A 25,724-nucleotide genomic window follows, 5' to 3' on the forward strand; every position below is an offset into this window, starting at 1 on the left:
TGATTTCCAGGAAAATACAAACTTGGCTGCGGGACCGGTGACAGGAAATGGCTTGTGGTGAGGTACTGCAGTCAGGATTTGGAGACAGAGTACATGGGGGATGTGATTGCAGCCCTCCACTGGAGATGAATTTCACTGAAGATGACAAGAAGTTGTGTGGATGAGCCACCCTGTTACAGTCAGGGAAACAATTCCTCTGGTCTCTTGCTTAGTTAGGAGCATAATAGTAGAAACGGGAGTCAGCAGATCAGGTCCTCACCCACTGCTCCACCATTCAGATTCAGAATCAGAATCTGGTTTAACATCACTAACGTATATGGTGAAGTGTGTTGCTTTGCAGCAGCAGTACAATGCAATGCATTAAAAATGCGATAAATTACAACGAGAAAGGTGTATAAAAATTAAATTAAATAACTAGTGCAAAAAGAGAGCTAAAGTAGTGAGGGAGTGTTCACGGGTTGGTTCATTGTCTGTTCAGATATCCTGGTGGCAGAAGGGAAGAAGCTGTTCCTAAAATGTTGAGTGTGTGTTTTCAGGCTCCAATACCTCCTCACTGATGGTAATAGTAAGAAGGGAGCTCATTCTGGGTGATGGGGGTCCTTAATGATGGATGCTGTCTTTTTGAGGCATCAGCTTTTGAAAATGTCCTCAACGCTGGGGATGCTGGTGCCCACGATGGCACTGGTTGAGTTTGCAACTCTGCGGCTCTTTCTGATCCCATACAGTGGCCGTTCCATATCGGACGGTGATGCAGCCAGTTAGAATGCTCTCCCTGCTACATCTGTAAAAATTTGCTAGAGAATTATTTCTCCTCAATTAATCAATAAGGTGGTCATCGATTGTCTGTCTCAGCTCTATGGTCAGTCCAGTGTGGTGTACCCCCCCGGCAAAGGCTCCACCCACCATGCTGCTCAGACTGCTGTCCCGAGCCCCACATGCCAGCACTGAGCGGAGGAACCCCTAACCCTGGATGGTCAGCACCAGTCATTGTTAATGTGGGTAATGTACTTCGGAAGGAGGAACCAAAAGCTGGATTATTATCTAAATGGAATCCAATTGCAGATGAGTGAAGTTTCAGAGGGAATTCGAATTGGTTTATTATTGTCACATGTACTGAGATACAGTGAAAAGCTTTTGTCTGTGTGCCACCTAGACAGATCATTGTGTGCATAATTACACCATAAAGATTTAGGTGCTCTATTGCGAAATCACAAGGTTAGCTGTCAGATCCAGCAAGTGGTGAAGAAGATAGGTAGCTTGTTGGTCCTTAATGTGAATGGCTTTGCATTTAAGAAATAGCGAGGTTTGCTTGCAGTTGTACAGGGTGTTGGTGAGGTCCCGTCTGGAATACTGGCCATGATTTTGTTCCTCAGGACACAGTCATGTTGGAGGCAGTCTGAAGAAGATTCACCAGGTTAATTTCTGGGATGAGGGGGTTGTCCAATCAAGAGAAGCTGGTCAGCTTAAGACCATACTTCTTGAGGTTGAAGGAAAGAAGGGGTGGTGACCTTATGAACTGAATTGAATTGAATTGACTTTATTTCTTACATCTTTCACATACATGAGTAAAAATCTTTACGTTACATCTCCGTCTAAATGTGCAATGTACGATCATAGTAATTTATAATAAATAGAATAGTCATGTAACATAGAATACACTCAAATCAGTCTGATGGCCTGGTGGAAGAAGCTGTCCCATAGCCTGTTGGTCCTGGTTCTTGTGCTATGGGTACTGGTTCCCAGAAGGTAGCAGCTGGAATAGATTGTGGTTGGGATGACTTGGGTCCCCAATGATCCTATGGGCCCTTTTTACACACATGTCCTGAATCATGGGATTCATGGGAAGTTCACATCTACAGATGCAATGAGCTGTCCGTACCACTCTCTGCAAAGTCCTGCGATTAAGGGAGGTACAGTTCCCATACCAGGCAATGATGCAGTCAGTCAGGATGCTCTCAATTGTGCCCCTGTAGAAAGTTCTTAGGATTTAGGGGCCCATACCAAACTTCCTCAACTGTCTGAGGTGAAAGAGGTACTGCTGTCCCTCTTTCACCACACAGCTGGTGTGTACAGACCACGTGAGGTCCTCAGTGATGTGAATGTTGACACTGTGTCCACTTCACTGAATCCGTGGTAGCCATTCTCCCTACAAAACATTGTACAATGGAAACCTCTGAACCAAGGACAACATGAATCTGAAAACTCACAGTACCACCTGCACCTTGATAAAGAAAAAAAAATTGTGAATGGCGTTTCACTGTGAAGAAGATGTTGTATCTGTGTACATTCATTGGCACATTGATGAGCAAAACACAAATTGCTGCACTTGTACCTCACCTTGGCTGATACCACTCACTGGGTTTCTTGAAAGGAAAATCATTAAATAGTCAGAAAATACTCAGCCAGCACTTCCCACGTCTGACGAATCAATACTAAATAAATCATTTGATCACATTCTCAGCAACCTCAGCAGAGATTGTCCTCTTCAACAAATACTTTGCAATTCTTCAAACATGTCCTTCCTCGTCTCTGGGGAAAGGAGACAGGGAAAGGATCTCTTGGGCAAAAGCATTCTGCAGATGCTGGAAATCCAGAGCAACACATGCAAAATGCTGGAGGGTCTATGGAGGGGAATAAAACAATCACCATTTCGGGCTGAGACCAAGACTGGAAAGGAAGTGGGAAGAAGCCAGAATAAGATGAGGGGAAGGAAAAGAGTACAAGCTGGCATGTGAGGTTGTTGGGACCTGATGAGGTGGTGGGGGAGGAAGGAGGGAATGAAATAAGAAGCTGGGCAGAGATAGGTTAGAGTTAAAAGGCTGAAGGAGGAGTCTGATAAAAGAAGAACTTAGACAGGCACATGAACATGCCAGGAACAGTGGGATATGGATCATCACTAATTTTTATCGATTGACCATAGAAAGCATCCTATCCTAATGTATCATGGCTTGGCACAGCAACTGCTCTACTCATAGCCACAAGAAACTGCAGAGAGTTGTAAACAAGCTCTGTGCGTCACAGAAACCAGCCTCCCCTCTGTGGGCTCTCTTTACACTTCTCGCTGTCTCAGTAAGACAGACAGCATAATCAAAGAGCCCAACCACCCCAGACATTCCCTCTTTCCTCGCTCCCTTTAGGGAGAAGATACAAAATTCTGAAAGCACCTACAACCAGACTCAAGGACAGCTTTCATATGACTACTAAATAATTCCCGAGTACGATAAAATGGATTCTAGGCTTCACAATCTACCTAGTTATGATCTTGCACCCATGTCTAACTGCACTGCATTTTCCCTGTTCTGTAACACTCTGCAGTTATTGTTTTACTATGTGGTACCTTAATGAACTGTATAATGACTTGATCTGTACGAATACTATGCAAGGCTGGTTTTTCTCTGTACCTCAATACAAGTGACATTAATAAACCGATTTAACAACATGCAGGCAGACAAGAATAGTTCAATTTGGCCTCATGGTTTATTAGACTACTGTTCTACATTATGCATTGTTTGCATAGCTACTGGAGTTTGCTCTGCCCACAGGTTTTGCCTCTTTATGAGACGGAGGCTGTCTTTAAAGAGGACTGAGTAAATTTAACTAATGCATTTAGTCAATCACCAATTGATTCAGTTCGGTAACATAGAGGAGAACAAGGAGCAAGATCTTCATTGGCTGACCTTGACCACTCATCTCAAGTCATCGCACTTCTTGTAGCAGTGCATCCAAGTCCTCAGGACTTGGAGACCGGCCCTCTTGCTCCACTAAGGAGGCGTCTGGCAAACAGTGAGCCAATGATACATCATGCCTTTCCCATGTGTGCCTTTTTTCAACTGCAGGGGAGGTTTTTCTTAACAATGACCGGTAGGTGGTTGGAACACATTGCCGGGGAGTGGTGGAGGCAGAGGGAATAGTAACGTTTAAGCAGCACTTAAGACACATGAACAGGCAGGGAATGGAGGGATATGGATCATCACTAGAACATCAAAGCAGGAATGTAATGTTGACACTTCATAAAGCAGTGGTGAGGCCTTGCTTGGAGTATTGAGAACAGTTTTGGGCCACTTACCTTAGAAAGGACGTGCTGACACTGAAGAGGGTTCAAAGGAAGTTCACGGAAATGATTCCAGAATTGAATGGTTTGGTGTATGAAGAGTGTTTGAAGGCTCTGGACCTGTATTCATTAGAATTCTGAAGAATGAGGGATGACATCATTGAAACATCAAATAGTGAAAGGCCTTGATACAGTGGATGTGGAGAGGAGGTTCCCTGTGGTGGCAGAGTCTAAGAATAGAGGGGCATCCATTTAGAATGGAGATGAGGAGGAATTTCTTCAGCCAGAGAGTGGTGAATCTGTGGAATTCATTGCCACAGGCCAAATCTTTATGTATATTTAAGGCAGAGGTTGATAGATTCTTGATTGGTCAGGGCATAAAGAGGGGAAGGCAGGTGATTGGGGCTGAGAGGAAAAATGGATCAGCTGTACTGAAATGGCAGAATAGATTCGATAGGTCAAATGGCCTAACTCTGCTTCCATGCCTTGTGCTTCCAATTTTTTTCAATTCAAAATGGAATGCATCCTATCCCAACGTATCACGGTTTGGTATGACAACCGCTCTGCCCATGGCCACAAGAAACTGCAGAGAGTTGTAAGCACAGCTCATCACGTCATGGAAACTAGCCTTCCATCCATAGGCTGTCTATACTTCTTGCTGCCTCAGTAAAACAGCCAGCATATTCAAAGATTCAAAGTCCCTACCCAGCCAGATATTCTCACTCCCCTTCCTATTGAGTAAAAGATACAAAAGCCTGAACGCACATATCATCAAGCTCAAGGAGCTTTACCCTGCTATCTAGTAAAATAAAATTAATTCTTGACCTGTAAGTAGTATTTAGACCTACGTATGAACATGCAAGGAAGAGTGGGATATAGATTGTAACTAATGAACGTAGATTGTTAATTTAGTCATTCAGTTCTTTACTACCAAGGTTAATTCTTGAATATCCGTGGAAATATCAAACTAATGCATGCTTCCCTCATTTATTTCCTTCAAGATTGTCATGATGTTCATTAAGAATGAGGAAACTTGGGGTATGTGACTCCTGGTCCAGTTTTCAACAAAATTACTGCAAATAATAGAAAGGGAAGGAGAGTCAAAGACATGGAACAAAAGAGTTTAGTCTGTAGAAGGAAAAGGAATACAAGGATTTTTCTCAGTTTAGGAGCTGAAGAAAGTAGTTGATCACCAACCAAGATGGTGAAGTTGGTGAGCATGTTTTTACAAATATACTGTGGAGAGCATTCTAAATGGTTGCATCACCATCTGGTATGGAGGGGCCACAGAAAAAGTAAATCAAGAAAATATATATATTCATTTATTTCATCCATTTCTTCCCATGTATTTATTGATCATATCATATCTACAACTTGTCCCCACAGCAACTATGATCCCACATTAGTAATATTCCCTTTGCCCTGTCCACCCCTCCCCGGCTTCACAGCAATTTAAAACTAACTTGTTTTATGCTTTTTGAGCTCTAATGCTATGTCTTCACCCTTAAGTGTTAACTCTGTCTCTCCTTCCAGGGCAGTTGCCTGGTCTGCTGAGTGTTTCCATTATTTTGTGTCCTTGTGTGGAGTTTGTATGTTCTCCCTCTGACATTGTGGATTTTGCATAGGTACTCTAGTTTCCTCATACATTCTAAAGATGTCCCAGTGGATTAAGTGCTTGTTGCAAATTGCCTCCAGTGCAGGGGTTCCCATCCTGGGGTCCATGGACCCCTTGCTTAATGATATTGGTTCATGGCTTAAAAAAGGTTGGGGAAACCCTTCTCTAGTGGGTGGGATGAGAATGAGGAGGAGATGATAGGGAGGGTTACAGGACAGGTGACAGTGGGCTACTGGGAAATAAATGAAGGAATGTGCGTGTTGGGGATTCTCTGAAAACTGGCATAGACAGTCATAGAGAGACATGGCACAGAAACCGAGTTCATCCACCACACGTTTGGAACCAAACTGATCCCATTTTTTTAATTCTCTTATATTCCCATCAGTTCTCCCAGATTGCACCTCTCACCAACACCCTAGGGGTAATTACAGTGGTCAATTCACCTACTAACTTGCATTTCATTGGGAGGTGGAACGAAACCCAGAAGAAACCTGTATGGTCACAGAGAAGAAAGGGCAAACTCCACACGAATTGTGGGTCCCAGTCCAGCACAATGTCCTGAGGGAAGCCACGGAGGTTAACTATATGCTGGAGAACAGGTTCTGCCGTCTCAGCGGCTGACAGAACCTTGGGGAGGGCAATGAACTGGCTGTCTTGGAGAACTGGTCCACCACTGTCAGGATCACGATGGCCCCATCGGAAGGTCGCAAAACTGTAATGAAATCCACCTCTACCACAAAAAGTCTGAAGGGTTCCGATGGTGGAGAAAGGAAGTGGTAATGGAGTGTCTCTTGAGTTTCTCAAAAGCGTGGTTCTGCGGCATCAGGCCAGACCAGATCCGTGAAGTGGGTGACTGGGTCAGGGAGGTGAGAAGAGCAGCTGTAATTCCTAACGAAGTGTGGTAGAAGTTAGAGAAGCCCAAGAAGTTCTGTAGGTGTTTGAGGGAGTGAGGTCACGGCCATCCAGTGATGGCGCGCGCTTTCTGAGTCCATGGATATGCCTTGGGGTGAAGGAACTTAACCCAGGAAGGAAATGACTGGGAGGTTGAACTAACATTTCTCTAACTTGCAGTGCAGTTGGTTGTTGAGGAGACACTGAAGCACTGATCAGACGTGATACACGTGGTCTTGGGGGACCTTGGAGAAGATGAGAACTGTTTGAGGTAGATGTGTGTAGCATGTTTTAGAAGATATTATTAATGAAGGCTTTGAAAATGGCTGGACTGTTGTAAAGTTCACAAAGAATCACTAAGTATTCGCAGTAGCCTGTGGGTGTTATGAATCCCGTCTTCCACTCATCCCCCGGCAGATATGGATCAAGTTGTACACACTCCTTAGGTCCAGTGTGGTGAAGATCTGGGCCCTGCAGAGTGTCTCGAATGTGCTGTCAATCAAGGGGAGAGGGAAGCGGTTCTTAGTGGTGATTTTGTTGAGTCGACAGTCGCCAATGCAGGAAGTTAAACCCTCTCATTCATTTTGACAGAGCAGAATCCTGCACCGGCTAGGGACTGAGAAGGGATAATGAATCTATGCTGTAGCACTTCAGCGATACAGCCAGTCATCGTTTGGGTCTCAGGAGGGGAGCAGAAGAACAGATGGCTTTGGGGAAGGGTGGAAGGAATTGATTACTCAGTGGTGTGGTCTGTGAGGCAGCAGAGTGCTGACTTCCCTTTTAGTAAAGGTGCTGACTAAATTGTGGTACCCCTGTGGGACTTTGGTGAGGTCGAGGGTTTCCTCCATTTCCATGGATTTATGGGGTGAAGTCAGCTGAGGTTACAGACAGGTAGGTCCCCAACTCAGTGAACTGGATAACCAGGCAAAGTGGGGCCATAAATGGAGAGCCAAGGGTGACCCAAAATGAGAGGAGTGTTGAGTGAGTAATTGGATGGACTCACGATGACCTTCAAAGCTCACATGCACAGGTTGTGTGTGCGCTCTGACTGCCTCAGACCCCAGGAGATGTCAGTCGATGGCCAGGATGTTGAAGGGGTGAAAGATAGGCTTGGCAAGGAGTCCAAGCTGCACACACACAGAGTCCAGCCGGAATCCACCAGAGCCTCCTGTGCATGTAGAGCTGACAGAGTGTGGAGGAGGACAGAGACTGAGATGGAATGAGGGGCTGGGGACAGTTTTCCAGACTGGAAGGCCCACGAATCTACCTGGAGGTGCCATTTCCCAGATGCAGTGGACATTTGGCGCTTTGGTGGCAGCTGCTCTGCAGTAGCTGCACTCGCACCCTCAAGGGGAGAGCTCTCCCTAGCTGCATGGGTGCTGGAGACATTGGTGAGGAGAGTTCTGTAGCCTGAAATGGTTCTGGGAATGGAACCGGGGGAGGGGGGGTCTGACTATGATCTGGAGGGTTGTTTCTCAAGATGCTTGTTGATACAGAGGGCCAGGAGTAATGAGGCTTTCAAGGTTGGTGGGCATCTCCTGGGTGGACAACTCGTCTTTCAATGCTCTGAGAGTGTGGGCCAGCAGCACTCTGCACTGTGAGGGTCCTGATTTCGATGGTGTAATCCAGCACCAAGTGTGATCCTTGTTGCAAGCAAAGTATCAGATCCACTGCCCTCCTTCCACTTCCCGGGCAGTCGAAAATCCAGCACACCTCAGCAGCAAAATCCTCATATTCATTGCAAACAAGGGTTTTATTGTCCCCCTTACTGGTGAGGTGGTTCGAATCAGAGCTCCTGCAGTCAAGAGAGAGATGAGAAAGGTGATCTTGGCCTGGTCCGTGATCCTGGTCCTGGTTCTTGCTGAAGACGCACTGGGGTAAGAAGCTGTGGCATCAGGTTGGGAATCCATTGAAGCATTCGGGCACAGGAAACCGGGGCTCAGAGGGAGGAGGTTGACTGGCACAGACTTGCTGCACTGAGGCAGAAGAGAGTGGCACGCAGAAACAGTTTCCTGCTGTTTCTAGATGGTGTACTCGTGTCAGTGGGTGAGCATACGCCGCTGGGTCAATAGATGGTTCACCCGCCCTGTCAGGAAACGTAGAGGAGGCTTGGCCCAAAAGCAAAGAGTAGCAAAGATGAGTTAGCAGTAAATGATAGTTTACTAACGGACCACAAAATAAGAGAGAATGGAAACTATACACAACTGTCAAAAAGGTCTTTGCTCAAGGAGAATAAAGGCTGGGAGCAACTGGTTCAATGAGTGAAGAAGGCCGGGAACTGGGGTTAAATAGGCTGCAGGTGACGAGTCTGGAGTGAGCGGCAGGTGAACTGTGTTAGCTGTGGTAACTGAGAGGTGCCCACGGGAGGAGGTTTGATATGCAGACGCTGCCTGACCTGCTGAGCTCCTCCAGCATTTTAATGTGTTCCGAGGGATGGGTAATAAATGCTGGCCTGGCCCGGCCCATAACCACCAGACCCTGAAAATAAACAGAAATCAGTCACTGAGAGTGCACTATCCACCTCATCCTGGTACAGTAGTCAGTGTCCGTGAGGTCAGGCTGTGAGCACCTCTGCCTGGTGCAGAAGGGGAAGGGTTATCCCACAGCATGACCATAGCCTCGCCTACACTCCAGCTGTGAATCTCCCCTGGAGTAAGTGGGTAGGGAGAGAGGGACGGGATTGTTGGGAAACAGTGATTTCTCCAGATTAACACCAGATATTCTGTAACCCCAGGTATTCGTCCCTTTCACTTGGCAGAGGTGTCATTGATTTAATATCACGTATTCAGCTACTCACATGACTCTGAGGTCCCGTCCTGGGAGGGAGGATTTTCATTTATCCTGTGGCTGCTACGTGCTGGATCAATACACAACACAGAAATTAGAGCTGCTGCAGTGGTTTTAAAAGCTTGCATTTTTTTCCAGATAAATGGCATAAAATGACTTGTGACTTTCTTAAAAGCCTCAGCTGAGACGAAGGAAAAAACATCGTAAATCTAATGCACTGAGGTAGCAATCCCTCAGTACAGGCAACTTCCTGAACTCATTGGCAGCTTCGCACATAACATCGACAGAATTCATGGGATGACCACATACTCGGTACAGCAGTATGTGGTAACAGTGTGTCTCAGTGTTTTAAGGTATGTGTTGGCCTACTTCATTGAACCCCATCGCTACACACAGACTAACAGGAGCACACAAATAAGAGTTGTCCACTCAAACCCTTTAGCCCCTCTGCCCCTCACAGAGGAACTGCACTCCAACCTACACAACTTCACATCCCTCAGGAACCTTAGCAACTGATGATCAGATTTAAAACATGATTTGATTAGAACAAGAGCACTGAGGTTGGTCGGGGAGTTTTACATTACCTGCTCACCACAGCTCAGACTTAATCCAATGCATCAGACACACATCACCACTCCTTTCCAATAGCCCCCTCTGAACTAAATCTCCTCACAGAAAGAACAAGACCCAAACCCTTGGTTGACTGAAGACCTTTCTGACCTGTTCTTCTGTGTTCTCTTGTCTTGCTTTGATCTTAAGATTACACCTCCTTGTCTCCAGTTGGGAACCAGTAAGAAAAGCTTCTTTCTCTATATGATCGTAATCATCCCCGCAAATCTCTCTTCTCCAGTCTTCCATAGGAAAAAAGATACAAAAGCCTAAAGCACGTATCACCTGGCTCGAGGAAGGCTTCTATCCTACATAACAGGTAGGTCTATTTAATAAGACTATTAAATAGTTCCTTAGTATGATAAGATGGACTCTTGAACTCACAATCTACCTTGATAGGATCTTGGACCTTATATTTTAACTGCATTGTACTTTCTCTGTAGCTTTGTTCTGCATTGTTATTGTTTTACCTTGTTCTGCCTCACTGCATTGTGCAGTGTCTCAACAACAAGTAAGACAGGATTTTCACTGTATCTCAGTGCACGTGACAATAATAGGCCAATTCCAGTTCCAATAATGAAGTCCTAAACATGTGAAATATGGGAATATCATGATCTACGTGTGACCTCTCTTCATGGAGCTGGGAACACAGATTAGTTCACGAGGTCCTCTCTACAGCCAGAGTCTAGACAGTGCGGAGTCTAACCGACTCTGGAACCCAGGTATTTCCACAGAACGTTTGCTTTGACAGGCCAGAGAACAGGAGCCACAGACAAACACCACTCTAGTTGTATCGTCAGTGCTCTGGACAGAAAGACTCAAGACGACTGGGTGCTTGGGCCAGGACTTGCAGGTCTCCAGTCTCTAAACTGAGTCTCACTTCATCATTCACTATTTGGCCTAACCTGGAAGCTCCTTCTGCAATATTCATCTCAAACAGATTTTCCACTCAAGTATCGACAAGTAGAAAGTGGGAACAACACTACGTGAAGTGTCACTAGCACTGGCTAGGCAGTCAGTTACCTTGTTAGGCGCAACCCTTGGGAGGGTATTCAGATTGGTTTCATGGTGGCAGGGTCTGCCCTGCTGAGAGTGAGTGAGCTTTGATAACAGGGCACCTCCTTCAAACTCACTGACACAAGCAATTCTGCAGATGCTGCAATTCTTGAGCAATACACTCCAAGTGCTGGAGCAACTCAGCAGGTCAGGAAGCATCTATAGAGGGGAATAAAGAGTCAAGTTAAGACCCTTCATCCAATCTGAAAAGGAAGGGGGAAAACACCCAAATAAGAAGGTGGGGGGGAGAGGGAGGGGTACAAACTGTTGGCTGATAGGTTAAACCAGGTTAAGTGGAAGGTTGGTGAAGGGGATGAAATAAGAGGTTGGGAGGGGGTAGGTGGAAGAGAGAAGGACTGAAGAAGAAGACATTTAATGGGAGAGGACAACAGACTATAGGAGAAAGGGGTGGAGCAGGGAACCAGAGGGAGATGATGGGCAAGTAAGGAGAGGGTAACCAGAATGGGGAAATGAAAAACAGAGAAGAAAGGAGGGAGTGAAGAAGTTACGGGAAGTTACAAAAATTGATGTTTGTACTGTCAGGTTCACACTGAATGAAAATGGTCTTCCTCTTCTAGTTGAAACTGTGTCTCCCTCTGCCTCCTCATTTCTCATCACCTGGGAGGCCCCTGAAGCAAACACAGGCTCCCAGAGCAATCGCTGACAAGTGCCACTTTCATTCACATGTATGGAACACACTTACACCTTCACAAGGATACTACCGTCTCCCTGTCTAGCCTGAAGGTGTTCAGCACCATGCCTGGCTCCTTTCTGAGTAATTCTCTGTCATGGAGCGGGTTTCAGGGCAGGTAACCTCAACCTCGGCCTCTCTGCGGAGGCTAGGAAGGAGCAGCCTGTGAGGGGGGACTTGGACCCACCCAGGAGCCACAGGGAGCTGTCCAGCAGGAACACTACTTCACATTCCAGTCCTGATACAGGGAGGTGTCATAACTCCACAGTTAGCTTGTGCTTGTAGTGAAGCCAACTGGAATAAGGAGGCGAGGGAGAAGTCAGCTCAGTAAGTGTGTGTAAACAGGAGGAAAGGGCAATGGGTACAAGCTGTCTGCGCAGTGACTTCTCATACGAATTAGTGAGGCAACATCTCTTGGGCAGAGATATGATTATTTAACAATCTGTGGGCTTTTATTTTCTGAATCTGACACACCCTACTGCAGGTTACACACAGAAGTAAGCACTGGTTCCAAGGTCTGCACATAGACCATGATGAGTCAATGAAGATTTAAACAGATCACAGTGCGTTACACAGGGGATTAAACAGGCTACAGTGTATTACACTGAGGATTAAACAGGTCAGAGTGTGTTACATTCCAGAAAGTACACACGCTACCTTGAGATTCATTTTCTTGCAGGTATTTACAAGAAAACAAAAGAAATATAATAGGATTTACAAAAAAATCTATATGAAACAAGGACTGACAAATAACCAATGTGTAAAAGAAGACAAGTTATTCAAAAAAAAATTTTTTTTAACTGAGAGTCTGAGTTGTAACGGGTCCTTGATAGTGGGTCTGTAGTTTGTGGAATCAGCTCAGAGTTGTGGTAAGTGAGAGCATGATGATTTTAGGGTAATACTGTAACTGTTGCTGAACCTAAGGCTTCCGCACTTGCTGCCCAATGGAAGTAGAGAAGGGAGAGCAAGGCCAGGATGGTGGGGGTCCTTGAGGATGGATGCTCCATTCCTGTGGCTGCACTCCTTATAAATGTGCTCAGTAGTGGGAAGGACTTTGCCTGTGATGGACTGGGCTGTATCCACAAATTTCTGTTGACTTTTCTCTGTCTGGGCAATGCTGTTTCCGTACCAGACTGTGATGCATTCAGTTAGGATACTCTCCACTGCGCATCTATAGAAGTTTGTCCAAGCAACCACACACAAAATGCTAAAGGAACCCAGCAGGCCAGAAACATCAATGGGGAAAAAAGTACAGTCGATGTCTCGGCCGAAATGTTGACTGTATGTCTTTCCATTGATGCTGCCTGGCCTGCTGAGTTCCTCCAGCATTTTGTGTGTATTTCTTGGATTTCCAGCATCCGCAGACTTTCTCTTGTTTGTGTATAGAAGTTTGTCAAAGTTTTTGATGACATGTCAAATCTATACAAACTTCTAAGAAAGTAGAAGCACTGTTATACCTCCTTGGTAATGGCACTTACAGATGCACTTCCCATGACTGATCCACTAATATGATAGTTTCCAGGAAGTTAAAGTTACTGACCATCTCCACCTCCAATCTCTTAAAAAGAACTGTCTCATGGATCTCTGATTTCTTCCTCCTGTAGTCAATAATCAGTTCTTTGGTAGCACATTGGGCATTTTAATCTTTGTATTTCTAAGGGGATTAAACAGGCCCTGGTATGTTATATAGGGCATTAAACAGACTGTAGAGTGTTAACTAAAGAATTAAGCAGCTGCAGTGTGTTTCACATAGGGTTAAAGAGGCCATCGTGTGTTATACAGGACATCAAAGAGGCTGCAGTGTGTTATGTGAAGAATTAAACAGGCCGCAGTGGTTTTCACAGCCGATTAACACTGAGGATTAAAGATTCTGCAGTGAGTTAAATAAAGACGAAAAACGGCCACAGTGAGTTACACTGAGGACTAATCACGCCACAAAGGTTACACAGGTTAAACAAATCACAGTGTGTTGCACACAGCGTCATGTCAGTGCAACTACATACCAATTAAATAAAAGCATGCATGCGGGAGATGGCTTTAACTGGTGTATTCACATTGCAGCGAAAGAGAGAGAGAGCGCGCTAGAGCAAATCAATACGTATGTGTAAACAACAGATCAACGCGCATAGGTAAGTTATCAGTCCATGAGTAGTGCTAAGGAGAGTCATTGCTCTAAAAGAAATAGATCCATACATTGCATATACATAAAACTGTATATATACAAAACATTCAATTTCCCATTCACAAATCATATTCAAATAAACATGTTTTCACAATAACATTCCATAACTAACTTCATGATACTAAAGATTCAGTCTTTTGGGTGGCGCTCTCTTTCTTTCAGGTAGCGCCTCTGGACCTGTAGAGTGGCATCAGGTTTGGCGGGTGTCTTTTCAAACACAATGTTCTCGGTTGCTGGTGTCACGTTGCTGTCTGTGACATGATCATCACTGAGAGGTAAGTCCAGTGGCTGTACTGTGTCTATTTTGTTGGATGCAGTCGACTCAGGTGTGTTCTTCGCTTGAGCATCCAGTATCTGGTCCACATGTCTGATCTCCAACATCCACTGTGTACACTAGTGGTCCGGTTCTTGTAGCTATCCTACCAGGTGTTCACTTATTCTCAATGATATGCTAGGACTTGCTGTCCAATCTTGAAGCTCCTTGCTGATTCACTTAGCAAATGGCTGAACTGTTTATTCTGCACTTCCCTCCATTTATCAAGTTTCAGGTCTATGCAAGGTCTCAGATTTCTGCTCATGAACAGCATTGCAGGTGTTTGATTTGTCATTTCATGAACAGAGTTCCGATACACAATAAGAAAGTTGTCCATCTTATGCTGTAGAGGAACATCCTCCTTGTCCATCACTTTAATGGACTTCTTGAAGGTTTGGATAAACCTTGCAGCTAACCCATTCGTTGCTGGGTGGTGAGGAGCTGACTTGAAATACCTGATGCCATTTTTCTTCATGAACAATTGGAAATCTTCTGATGTGCGTTGTGGTCCATTGTCACTCACAATTTGTTTTGGTAAGCCATTTCTGGTGAAGACAGTCCTCAGAGCAGAAACAGTCTTTGCTGAGCTGATTGACTTCATTGGTCTGACCTCCAGCCACTTTGAATGAGCATCCACAGCAATCAGAAACACGGAGTCCATGAATGGCCCAGCAAAGTCAATATGTACTCTTTGTCATGGTGATGATGGCCACTACCACGAGTGTAACCGTGCCTGTGGAGGTGCATTTTGAACGTTTTGGCATCCCAAGCAGCTTTTGGTCAAGTCTTTAATCTGTTCCCGGCCTCCACACACAGCTCCGGGTGAGACTCTTCATCTTGACTGTACCCAAGTGTCCTTCATGCAGATTCCTTAACACTCTGGTGCGCAGTTTAGAGGGAACCATAGCACAAGATCCACACATCAGCATTCTTTGATAGCTGATCTCATCTCACTGAGAACTCTGGAAGCATAGGGTTACCATGACTTGGCTATCCTTGCATGGTGATGTCGTAGACTTTTGATAATGTCCAGTCATTCCTTGTTTCTCCCTGTACTTCAGAATTTGTTACGGGCAACTGGTCAACCAATCCTGTGTGGAGCACTTCTCCAGGGTCACACTTTTCTTCTTCAGTTGTCAATAGTGGAAGATGTGACAAGCTATCAGCATTGCTGTGGATTCCTTGAATTCATAAGAGTGGGCTCCTAGGAATAGTGCCCAATGTTGTAACTGGGTAGCAGTCATCACCTGAATTCCCTTCCTGGGATTGAAAATAAACACAAGGGGCTGGTATCCATAGTGTAAACTTTTATCCATAGAGGTAGTAGTGGAACTTCTTTATTCCCCGTTCTAGATAGAGGGCCTCTCGGTCAATCTGTGTGTAATTGTGTTCTGTGCTTGTCAGTAATCTTGAAGCAAACACAATCAGGTGTTCAGATTCACCTTTCATAGTGTGCAACAAAATGGCACCAATGCCATAAGGTGACACGTCGCATGCCAGTCTGATGGGCAGAGATGGGTTATAATGGGTGAGCAGTTCATTTGATGTTATTAGTCTCTTTGTTTCCTTGAATGTTCTTTCACATCTTTCTGACCATTCCCACTTTGCTCCGACTTGCAACTGTGCATTCAATGAGAGCAGCAATGTAGCGATGTTTGGGAGAAACCGGTGTTAGTAGTTTACAAGGCCCAAATATGATCTGAGTTGCGACACACTTTCTGGTTTGGATGCCTGTAGCACTGCTTCAATATTTTTTGTGACTTATGTAAGCCATGCTTGTCAATGACATGTCCATAATGTGAGATTTAATTCCTGAAAAACTCATATTTCTCTCTCTCTTTGCATGCAGACCACACTCACTCAGCTTGGTAAGCACTTTACCAAGGTTCTGAAGGAGCTCTTTATCATTCTTGCCAGTCGCAATGATGTCATCAAGGTAACATTGTGTTCCTGGGATATCTTGGAGCATTTGGTCCATTGCTCTTTGCCAAGTTGCTGGAGCTGATACGATGCCAAAGATGAGACAATTATACAGGAACAGTCTCTTGTGAGTGTTCATTGTGAGGAACCTCCTGCTTGACTCCTCAATCTCTATTTGCAGAAGGGCTTGTGACAAGTTGACCTTCGAAAACCTTTCCCTGCCTGCCAGAGGTGCAAAAATGTCTTCTATTTGTAGCAGGGGATACTGAACAGTTCACAGCACCAGGTTGATGATCACTTTGAAATCCCCATGTATTTGAATTGCTCCAGTCTTCCCTTTCTTGATCACCGGGACAATTGGTGTGGTCCAATCACTCCACTCAACCTTGGAGAGAATTCCAGATGCCTCCAAGCTCTGAAGTTCAGCCTCCACTTTAGCTCATAGTGTATAAGGAACTGGATGCGCTTTATGTAATCTTGATGTTGCTGCTTCATCCAGTTCAATTCTGGCCTTCATGTCTGTGTTTACCAACACCCTTTTCAAATACCTTCTCATTAGCATTAAGCAGCTGTGACAGTCTCTGGTTAGTGCTACCGTTTGGGCTGCAGTTGCCTGTCGATTACTCATTGAGAGCTTTGATTGTGTGCCAGTCTAGTTGTATTTCCTCAACCATTCACATCCAAAAAGTGTTTGTCCTCTACTTTTCAATACATAAATCTCTAACTGCTGTGTTTGGCCTCCGTATGTCACACTCATTTTTATTTTGCCTTTGGGAGACACTTTTGCACCTGTGTTGATCTTTAGCATCACTGAGGTCTTCCCTAATGGTAGCTTAAAAAACAGTCTGTTGTAGTCAGTCTCTGAAATTATAGACAAAGCTGACCCTGTGATCAGTTCCATTTTCAGTTTTATACTGGACACATATGTTATGATCCATATGATTTTTTGATCTACTTCTGTAATACTATGCGGTTCTAGGTATGATAACTCACCTTTGTCAGACTCCGTGTTGTCTGACTCAGTTTCACATTTGGTCACTTTATGCATTTGCTTAGTTTTGTGTTTGAAACTTTTCACTAAGTTGTGCTTTTTGTCTGCCTTGCACACTTCCTCTGTGACCTTGTCTGTGACACTTTCTGCAAAAAATTTCTTTAAACCAACAGTCATATGTATCAGGGAGGATTTATCAAATTGATAACATTTTTGGCTTTTTGCACCATTCAGGGACATTTCATGCATTTCACATTCTAACCTTTTCTGTAGTTCTGCTGCATGTATCTAACAGTATTGCAATGGTCAATACCCGTTCTAAGTTTAGGTCTCTTTCTGACAGTAGCCTCTTTTGAGTGCTTTGATTATGCATGCCACATACAAGCCTATCCCTTAACGCATCAGGAAGTCAATCTCTAAAGTCACAGTATTGGGAAAGTTTGTGCATTTCTACAATGTATACAGAAATGCTTTTATCCTTTGACTGGTTCCTTTTGTAAAATTTAAATCTCTCAGTTATTACCAGTGGTTTAGGGCTCAAATGATTTTGTAAAATTGTAACAATTTTGTCAAACATCTTGCTTGCTGGATTTTCAGGAATTACTAAATTGCACAGGAGACCCATTAAGCTAAAAAAATGTGCAAACTTTCTTTTCCTCATCCACTTTGTTTGCATTACGATACAGTTCAACCCTCTCAATATATGACTCCCAGCTTTAATTAGCACTATCAAATTCGTCAACTTTCCTTACTAAACCATTGCCATGTTATTTTCACTTTAACTTTGCTAGTTGTGCGTCTTTCACTGTACAATATGCAGTTACTTACATGTCCCTTTGTTAGTGTCCGTGTCAGCATTCTCTTTACCGTCTCTTTCCTCTTGCTGTCTTGTCCTATAATCATCCTGTAATGCACATAGGTAAGTTATCAGTCCATATGTAGTGCTACGGGGAACCGTTGCTCTAAAAGAAATAGATCCATACTTTACACACAGGATTAACCAAGCTACAGTGTGTAACACAGAGGATTAAACAGCCCATACTGCGTTAAGTAAAGAATTCAACAGACCATGGAGTCATAGTGTCATAGTGCACTACAGCATAGAAACAGGCCCTTTAGCCCATCTAGTCCTTGCTGAACTATTATTCTGCATAGTCCCATCAATTAGCACCAGGACCATAGTTTCCATATCTGTTCCATCTAAGTACTTATCCAAATTTCTCTTAAGTGCTGAAGTTGAATCCACTTCTAACATTTCTGCTAGCAGTTCACTCCATATTCTCACTACCCTTTGAGCGAAGAGGTTTCCCACATGTTCCCCTTAAATATTTTACCTTTCATCCTTAATCCATATGCCAGTAACTCTCTTTACAACCCTACCTACATTCGATGCAACTTCCAAGGAATTATTGATGATTTACACCGCTCACTGTGTAAATCCTATCCTGGTTTGTCCTCCCAAAGTGCGACATCTCACATTTGCTTGCATTAAATTCCATCTGCCATTTTTCCAGCTAGTCTAGATTCTGCTTTGATAGCTTTCCAGGCTGACTACTATGTACCCAATCTTGGTGTCATCTGCAAATTTACCACATTATCCAGTTTACTACATTATCATTCAGGTCATTGATATAGATGACAAACAACAGCGGACATAGCACTAATTCTTTTGTTCATCACAAGTCGTAGGCCTTCAGTCAGACAGGCAACGATCTACTACCATTCTCTGCTTCTCCCGTGAAGCCAATGTCAAATCCAATTTACTACCTCATCCTGAAAACTAAGCGACTGGACCTTTACCAGCATCCCATACAAGACCTTATCTCTTGTAAACCAAGATTCCCAAAACCTGTTATCCATTGTCTTTATTCTGACAAGAACATAAAACTCAATATTCTCAAAACTTCACTTTAGATGGCCCCCACTTACCAAGCATTCCTTTGTCAGAACAAAACCTGTCCCAATCCACACTTGTCACATCCTTTCTGATGCCATCAAAATAGGGCTTTCTCCAATTTAGAATCTCAACTTGAGGACCAAACCTAGCCTTCTCCATAATTATCTTGGAAACTAATGGAATTATGATCACTAGATCCAAAGACTTCTCGTACATGCACCTCTGTCACCTGCCATGTCTTGTTCCCTAATAGGAGATCCAGTATCGCACTCTCTCTAGTTGGGACCTCTTTCTATTGATAAAGGAAACTTTTCTGAACACATTTGACAAACTTGATTCTGTCCAGCCCTTTTATAGTGTGGAAGTTCCAGTCAATTTGTAGGAAGTTAAAATCACCTACTATCACAACCTTATGTTTCTTGCAACTGACTGCTATCTCCCTACCAATTTGCCCCTGTAAATTCCACTGACTACTTGGTGGTCTATAATGTAATCCCACTAACATGGTCATCCCTTTATTTTCCCTCAATTCCACCCATAAAGACTCAGTAGATGAGTCCTCCAACCAGTTCTGTCTGAGTACTGCTGCGATATTTTCCGATTAGTATGCCATCCCTCCCGCTCTGTCATGTCCAAAAGAATGCAACCCTGGAACATTGAGCTGCCATTACTGTTCCTCCTGCAACTAGGTCTTACTAATGGATACAATATCATAATTCCATGTGCTAAACCATACTCTAAACTCACCTTCCATACCTACTGTATTCCTTGCATTGAAATAGACAAAGTTCTAGCACATTATTCTCACCCTGCTCAGTCTTTCATCTTTGACAGTATGCATAACAGCACCTTTCTCCACAGCCATCCCCACTCTCTGCCCTAACACTTTGGTTCTCACCCTCCTGCAACTCTAGTTACACAGGGGATTAAACTGGTCAGGGTGTTATACTGAAAATTAAACACACTGCAGTGTGTTCATTGAAGGATTAAACAAGCCACAGGGTGTTACACAGGAAATTAAACAGGCTGTGGTATGCAGTACAGGGGATTAAACTGACCAAATGTGTTACACTGAAAATTAAACAAACCACAGTGTGATACAGAGGAGATTAATTATGCTGCAATGTGTTAAATAAGAATTAAACAGGCCACTGTGTGTGTTAGAAATGTTGACTGTTTATTCATTTCCAAAGATGCTGTCTGGCCTGCTGAGTTCCTCCAGTATTTTGGGTGTGTTGCTCTGGAATTCCACTATCTGCAGGATATCTTATCTTTATCCACAGGGTGTTACATGTGGTTTTAAACAGGCCACAGTGTGTTACATTGAAGATTAAAATACTCTCCATGTATTCAAATGGGATTACAGCCAGGCTGCAATATATAGGTTTTAAGACTGGTTTCCATGTGTCAATTGATACCTGCATTTGTTCTGTCTCTAGAGACCCTGCATTGATTTGAATTAGATCTGCAGCTGATTGGTCTAGCCAGGCGCCTGGGTTTGATTTTTCTCCTGTTAGGCTTTGGCAGATCCCTTGGTGTGTATCACCATCACTTCATGAGCAGTGTTACTAATAGGAATTTGTGTTATTATAACTGGAGGAATATGTGAATGAAAGGACATTTCTGATGATGCTTCTGTTGCCGAAGCCTGTTTATTGACCTCATCTTGGACAACATTCTGATAGTTTTAATTATCATCTTAACAGGTTGACTGGAAACACGCCCAGAAAAACAAAATGGTCTTGACTTCATGGTAATCCCTGCAGCAGCCAATGAAACCCTGAACCTGAATCCCTTGCTGCAATAGGCAGAGCCAGTTAGCAACACCAGACTCTGAATGTCATTGGCCACTGCCCAGGTGTGCACCAATGTTGGTTTTCAGCCTCCCTGTTTTTGTCAAAATTAAATCAAAACCAACATCAATATCATCAGCCTCTCGCATCTCTGCTGGGTGACTGCTTGCTTACTCTAAGTGCTGCAGGTACAGTGGATTAAACAGGCCTTTCATTTCAATTGGTCTCGATTCCTTTGAATGCTGCTGATCTTCTCATTCCTGTCACTTTGGACATGATGACCAGGCGGAAACCTCAGGTGACGCTCCAAGGCCTAAAAATGATCATCAAAACCATCCTGGGACTGCAACCGATACAAGACTAAAGTCAAATCTCACAGGTTTGATAAAAGATCAGAAAATGCTGAGAACACTTGGTAGACCAGGCAGCATCTGTGGAGTGAAACACAGAGTTAACATTTTAGGATGCAGACCCTTTGTCACCATTGGGAAAGACAGAAATCAGAATCGGGTTTAATATCACCGATGTATGTCGTGAAGTTGTTGTATTTGCGGCAGCAGTAAATGCAATACATAATAATAGAAAAATCATGAATTACAGTGAGTGTATATGCATATTAAATAGTTAAATTAAATAAGTAGTGCAAAATTAGAAATAAAAAAGTAATGAGGTTGTGTTCATTGATTCAATGTCCATTCAGGAATCGGATGGCAGAGGGAAAGAAGCAGTTCCTGAATCACTGAGTGCCTTCGGACTCCTGCACCTCCTCCCTGGTGATAGCAATGAGAACAAGGCATAACCTGGGTAATGGTGGTCCTTAATGATGAATGCCACCTTTTGGTTTCTTGAAGATGCCCTGGATACTACGGAGGCTAGTGCCCATGATGGAGCTGACTAAGATTACAACTCTCTGCAGTTTATTTCGATCCTGTGCAGTAGTTTCACCACCCACCCATCGAAACCAGACAGTAATAATGCAGCCGGTTAGAATGATCTCCTTGGTTCATCTGTAGAAATTTTCAAGTGTCTTCTCAAACTCCTAATGAAATATTGCTGCTGTCGTGCCTTCTTTGTAGCTGCATCAAGATGTTGGGCCCAGGATAGACCCTCAGAGATACGGACAACCAGGAACTTGGAATTGCTTACACTTTCCACTTCTGTTCCCTCTAAGGACTGGAGTGCGTTCCCTCATCTTGCCCTTTCTCAAATCTGCAATCAGTTTTTTGGTTTCACTGACGTTGAGTGCAAGGCTGTTGCTGTGATACCACTCAACTAGCTGAAATATCTTGCTTGTCACCATCTGAAATTCTGCCAACATTTGTATCATCAACAAACTCATAGATGGCAATTGAGCTGTGCCTAGCTACACAGTAATAGATGTAGTGAAAGTAGTGCAGTGGGCTTGGCACACATCCCTGAGGAGCACCAGTGTGATTGTCAGCGAGGTGGAGATGCTATTTCCGATCCACACAGATTGTCATCTTCCAGTTAGGAAGTCGAGAATCTAGTTGCAGAATAAGGTACAGAGGCCCAGGTTCTGGAGCTTTTCAATCAGAACTGTAGGAATGAATGTGTTAAATGTTGAGCTGTAGTCAATAAACAACATTAAGTTAGTTTTACACGTAAAGAAGTGGAGGAAGGATGGATAGAACAAAGGTATATCTCTCAAAGAGTATCTCTCAAGCTGCTCTGGGGATAATTTATTTATGAGGCTAAGGAAAGAAATAGAAACCAGTGCAGGAGCAGAAGGCTGAAGAGAGAATCCCACAGAGGAAAATTTCTTCAAGCCAGGCATTCCTATGGAGAAGAGGAAGTGAATTCAGCTCCAGGAAAATCAAAACAACTGCAGATCCTGAAAATCTGCTGAAGCCCTTGTCTCACCCTCTGAGAAAGATTCCTCTTGTCCTCTCCATCCCTATGACCACCCTCCATGCAAATTAAAACTAACACATTTCTCTCAATCCCAGTCATCAACCTGAAATGTTAACTCTTTTCCTCAAAACTGCTGAGTGTTTCCCACACTTTCTGATTATTTTTGTTTCAGGTTTTTGACATCTGTGGTTTTTGTTTTAATTTTCATCATGTGCTCTATGTGTCTGAGTACTCAGGGGTCCTAGAGTCATCAAGCCGTACAGCACAGGAACAGGCTCTCCATGCTGACCCCTGCTCCAATCTGCATTCATCCCATTTGCCCACTTTATGATTAGTTCCTTCTAAACATGGAGGCTACCTCAGTAAACATATTTAAGACAAGGTTGGATATATTTTTGCATAGTAGGGGAATTAAGGATTATGGGGAAAAGACAGGTAGGTGGAGATGAGTCCTTGGTCAGATCAGCCATGATCTTATTGAATGGCACAGCAGACTTGACGAGCCAGATGGCCTACTCCTGCTCCTATTTCTTAAGCTCTTATGTTCCTACACCTTACCTATTCTCTTAAATGCAGTGATTGTATATGTCTCCACCAACTCCTCTGGCAGCAGAGTCCAGATATTAAACACTCGACTCTGTGTGCAAAAAATTACCTCTCAATTTCCTTTAAAATTCCAATCTCTGAGAGTGTAATATACGCAAAAACCTCAAGAAAACAACTTGAGTTAATGTTTAATTCACCAAATCAAGCAAGTATTTGGTTTACTCACTAAATACTGACCTTGACAGCAATGTCCCTTCCTGCAGTTCATCTTACACAATTGAAAATCACTTCAATCTCTATGTGCTTTGGCAAGAAATGGTTCAGTGAATGTCAATTTGATTTGCATTACTATAAATAAAATTATTATTGACATGCTATTGATGTAAAAATTATTTTAAAAGAGTTTATATAATCGTACACACAAATGCTGTTTAAAAATAAATTTGATCATCCTTTGAGATTGTTTGTAGTTTTATTTTTAGTTGTGGAAAATCCAGCCTGTTATCATGACGGCTGTGGGTTGCTTCTCTGCTGCCCAGTTTCCAAGAGGATCAGAGCATCATGTGTGACTGCAGCCATGGCTGCCCAGCTTGGACGTTTATCCAGCAATGTGTTGGAGACTGATTGGATGAGAAAATTGGTGAACATCCACGTGATGTTGAGAGATGGTTTACAGCTCTAGTTCCTCATTAATGGGACAATAGGTGGAGGAAATACAGAGGTGATACAGCACAAAAACAGCCTCTTCAATCCATGCTAGACTTTATGCCCATCCAAACTCTTGGATTGTGGTGTAGAGTTGTTATTTTTCATGTAGTTTGACTGTTTTGTGGTTATTTGTCATTTATATAATCGCCTATATATGCATATAATTGTTCAATGAATTTTCTTGCCGCTGTATTTTTTGGAAACTTCTTGGTTTTAGATGTCACATTACTTGAATCTGGATACCACCATAAGATATAGGAGCAGAATTAGGCCACTTGGCTGTCGAGTCTGCTCCACCATTTCATCATGGCAGATCCATTTTCCCTCTCTGCCCCAATCTCCTGCCTTCTCCCCGTATCCCTTCACCTCCAGACTAATCAAAAATCTATCAACCTCTGCCTTAAATACACCCAATAACTTGGCCTCCACCACCTGTGGCAATGAATTCCACAGATTCACCACTCTCTGACTAAAGAAGTTCATCTTCATCTCCATTCTAAATGGATGCCCCTCTATTCTGAGGCTGTGCCCTCTGGGTCTTAGATGATCTTGACAGGAATCCGCTTGGCATCGAGTATCCTTCAACCTAGTGAACCTACCTGATGGAATTTCTGTTATCAGTGCTGTGCTATGAAAAGACCACATGAATTTTCATCTTCCTTTCATTTGATTCTCATCCTGCTTTTTTCTTCTCTCTTCTTTGCTCTTGTAACATTTAATAATATAATTGTAAGCATGAAGTTTTATACCTCATTCTTGATTTCCAAAGAATCCTTGGATCACGAAAACATCAGAATCCAACAACACTAACCCTATTTGTCCACATTATGTCTGTATCCTTATATGCCTTGTTTATTCATGTGCCGGTCAAATTGCCTCTTAAATGCAGTGACTGTATCTGACTCCAACACTTCCTCTGTCAGGATGTTCTAGCTATCAACTAATACATCTTAACAATCTTCCTCTCAAATCACTTTTAAAACTCTTCGTCTCTACTTCGTTACCCTCTCCATTGGAAATCATCACAACAATCTGTCCTATCTCATCGTCATCATTATGTGCTGTGTCATATGAGGTGGGCGATCACGGAGACCTGACTATGATTGTTCTTGGCAATTTTATCTTCAGAAGTGGTTTGCCACTGCCTTCTCCTGGGCCATGTCTTTACAAGACAGGTGACCCCAATCATTATGAGTACTCTTGAGAAACTGTCTGCCTGGTGTTAGTGGGTGTATAACCAGGTGCTGTGACATGCACCAATAACTCATATGACCATCTACCACCTGCTCCCATGGCTTCATGTGACCCTGATGGGTGGTGGGTGGGGCTAAGCAGGTGATACATCTTGCCCAAGGGTGACCTGCAGGCTAGCAGAGGGAAGGAGCACCTTACACCTCCTGGAGGCCTAACTCCACCCAGCCACCTGTCTAAACCATCTATGTTTCTCATAATTTCATATATCTCCTCAAACACCCCCCCCCACTCCAAGAAAAACCAGCCTAGCCTATCCAATGCCTCCTCATAACTAAAGTCCTCCAACCCAAGTAACACAGGTCCCCAGGAGATTGCAATGAGGCAATCCCTTTTTCAGAGGCAGCTATCACATTGTGTTGGGATTCCTACATTAACAATATTCTTAAGCGTCCATTCTCTCTGTCCAGCTGAGTCACCCTTCCAATATAGTTTTAGCATAGAATGCAGTCCGTTGCATCTGATGGGCCAGTTCCATTCCAGCTGGATCGGGATATTTTACATCTTAAACCGATGGCCACACGCGGGAATTTGTGTCTGGAGGGCTGGAC

General features: G+C 43.6%; 1 long non-coding RNA gene across 1 annotated transcript; it reads left to right on the forward strand.

Moving 5' to 3' along the window:
• The first annotated feature begins 5,084 nt into the window (after positions 1 to 5,084).
• On the forward strand, positions 5,085 to 25,297 carry LOC132378940 (uncharacterized). The gene is made up of 3 exons (XR_009507241.1): positions 5,085 to 9,697; positions 10,104 to 10,272; positions 21,497 to 25,297. It is a non-coding gene; the product is annotated as an uncharacterized LOC132378940 (long non-coding RNA).
• The last annotated feature ends 427 nt before the right edge of the window (positions 25,298 to 25,724 follow it).

Source organism: Hypanus sabinus, chromosome 21, assembly GCF_030144855.1.
Source record: "Hypanus sabinus isolate sHypSab1 chromosome 21, sHypSab1.hap1, whole genome shotgun sequence".
Lineage (NCBI taxonomy): Eukaryota > Metazoa > Chordata > Chondrichthyes > Myliobatiformes > Dasyatidae > Hypanus > Hypanus sabinus.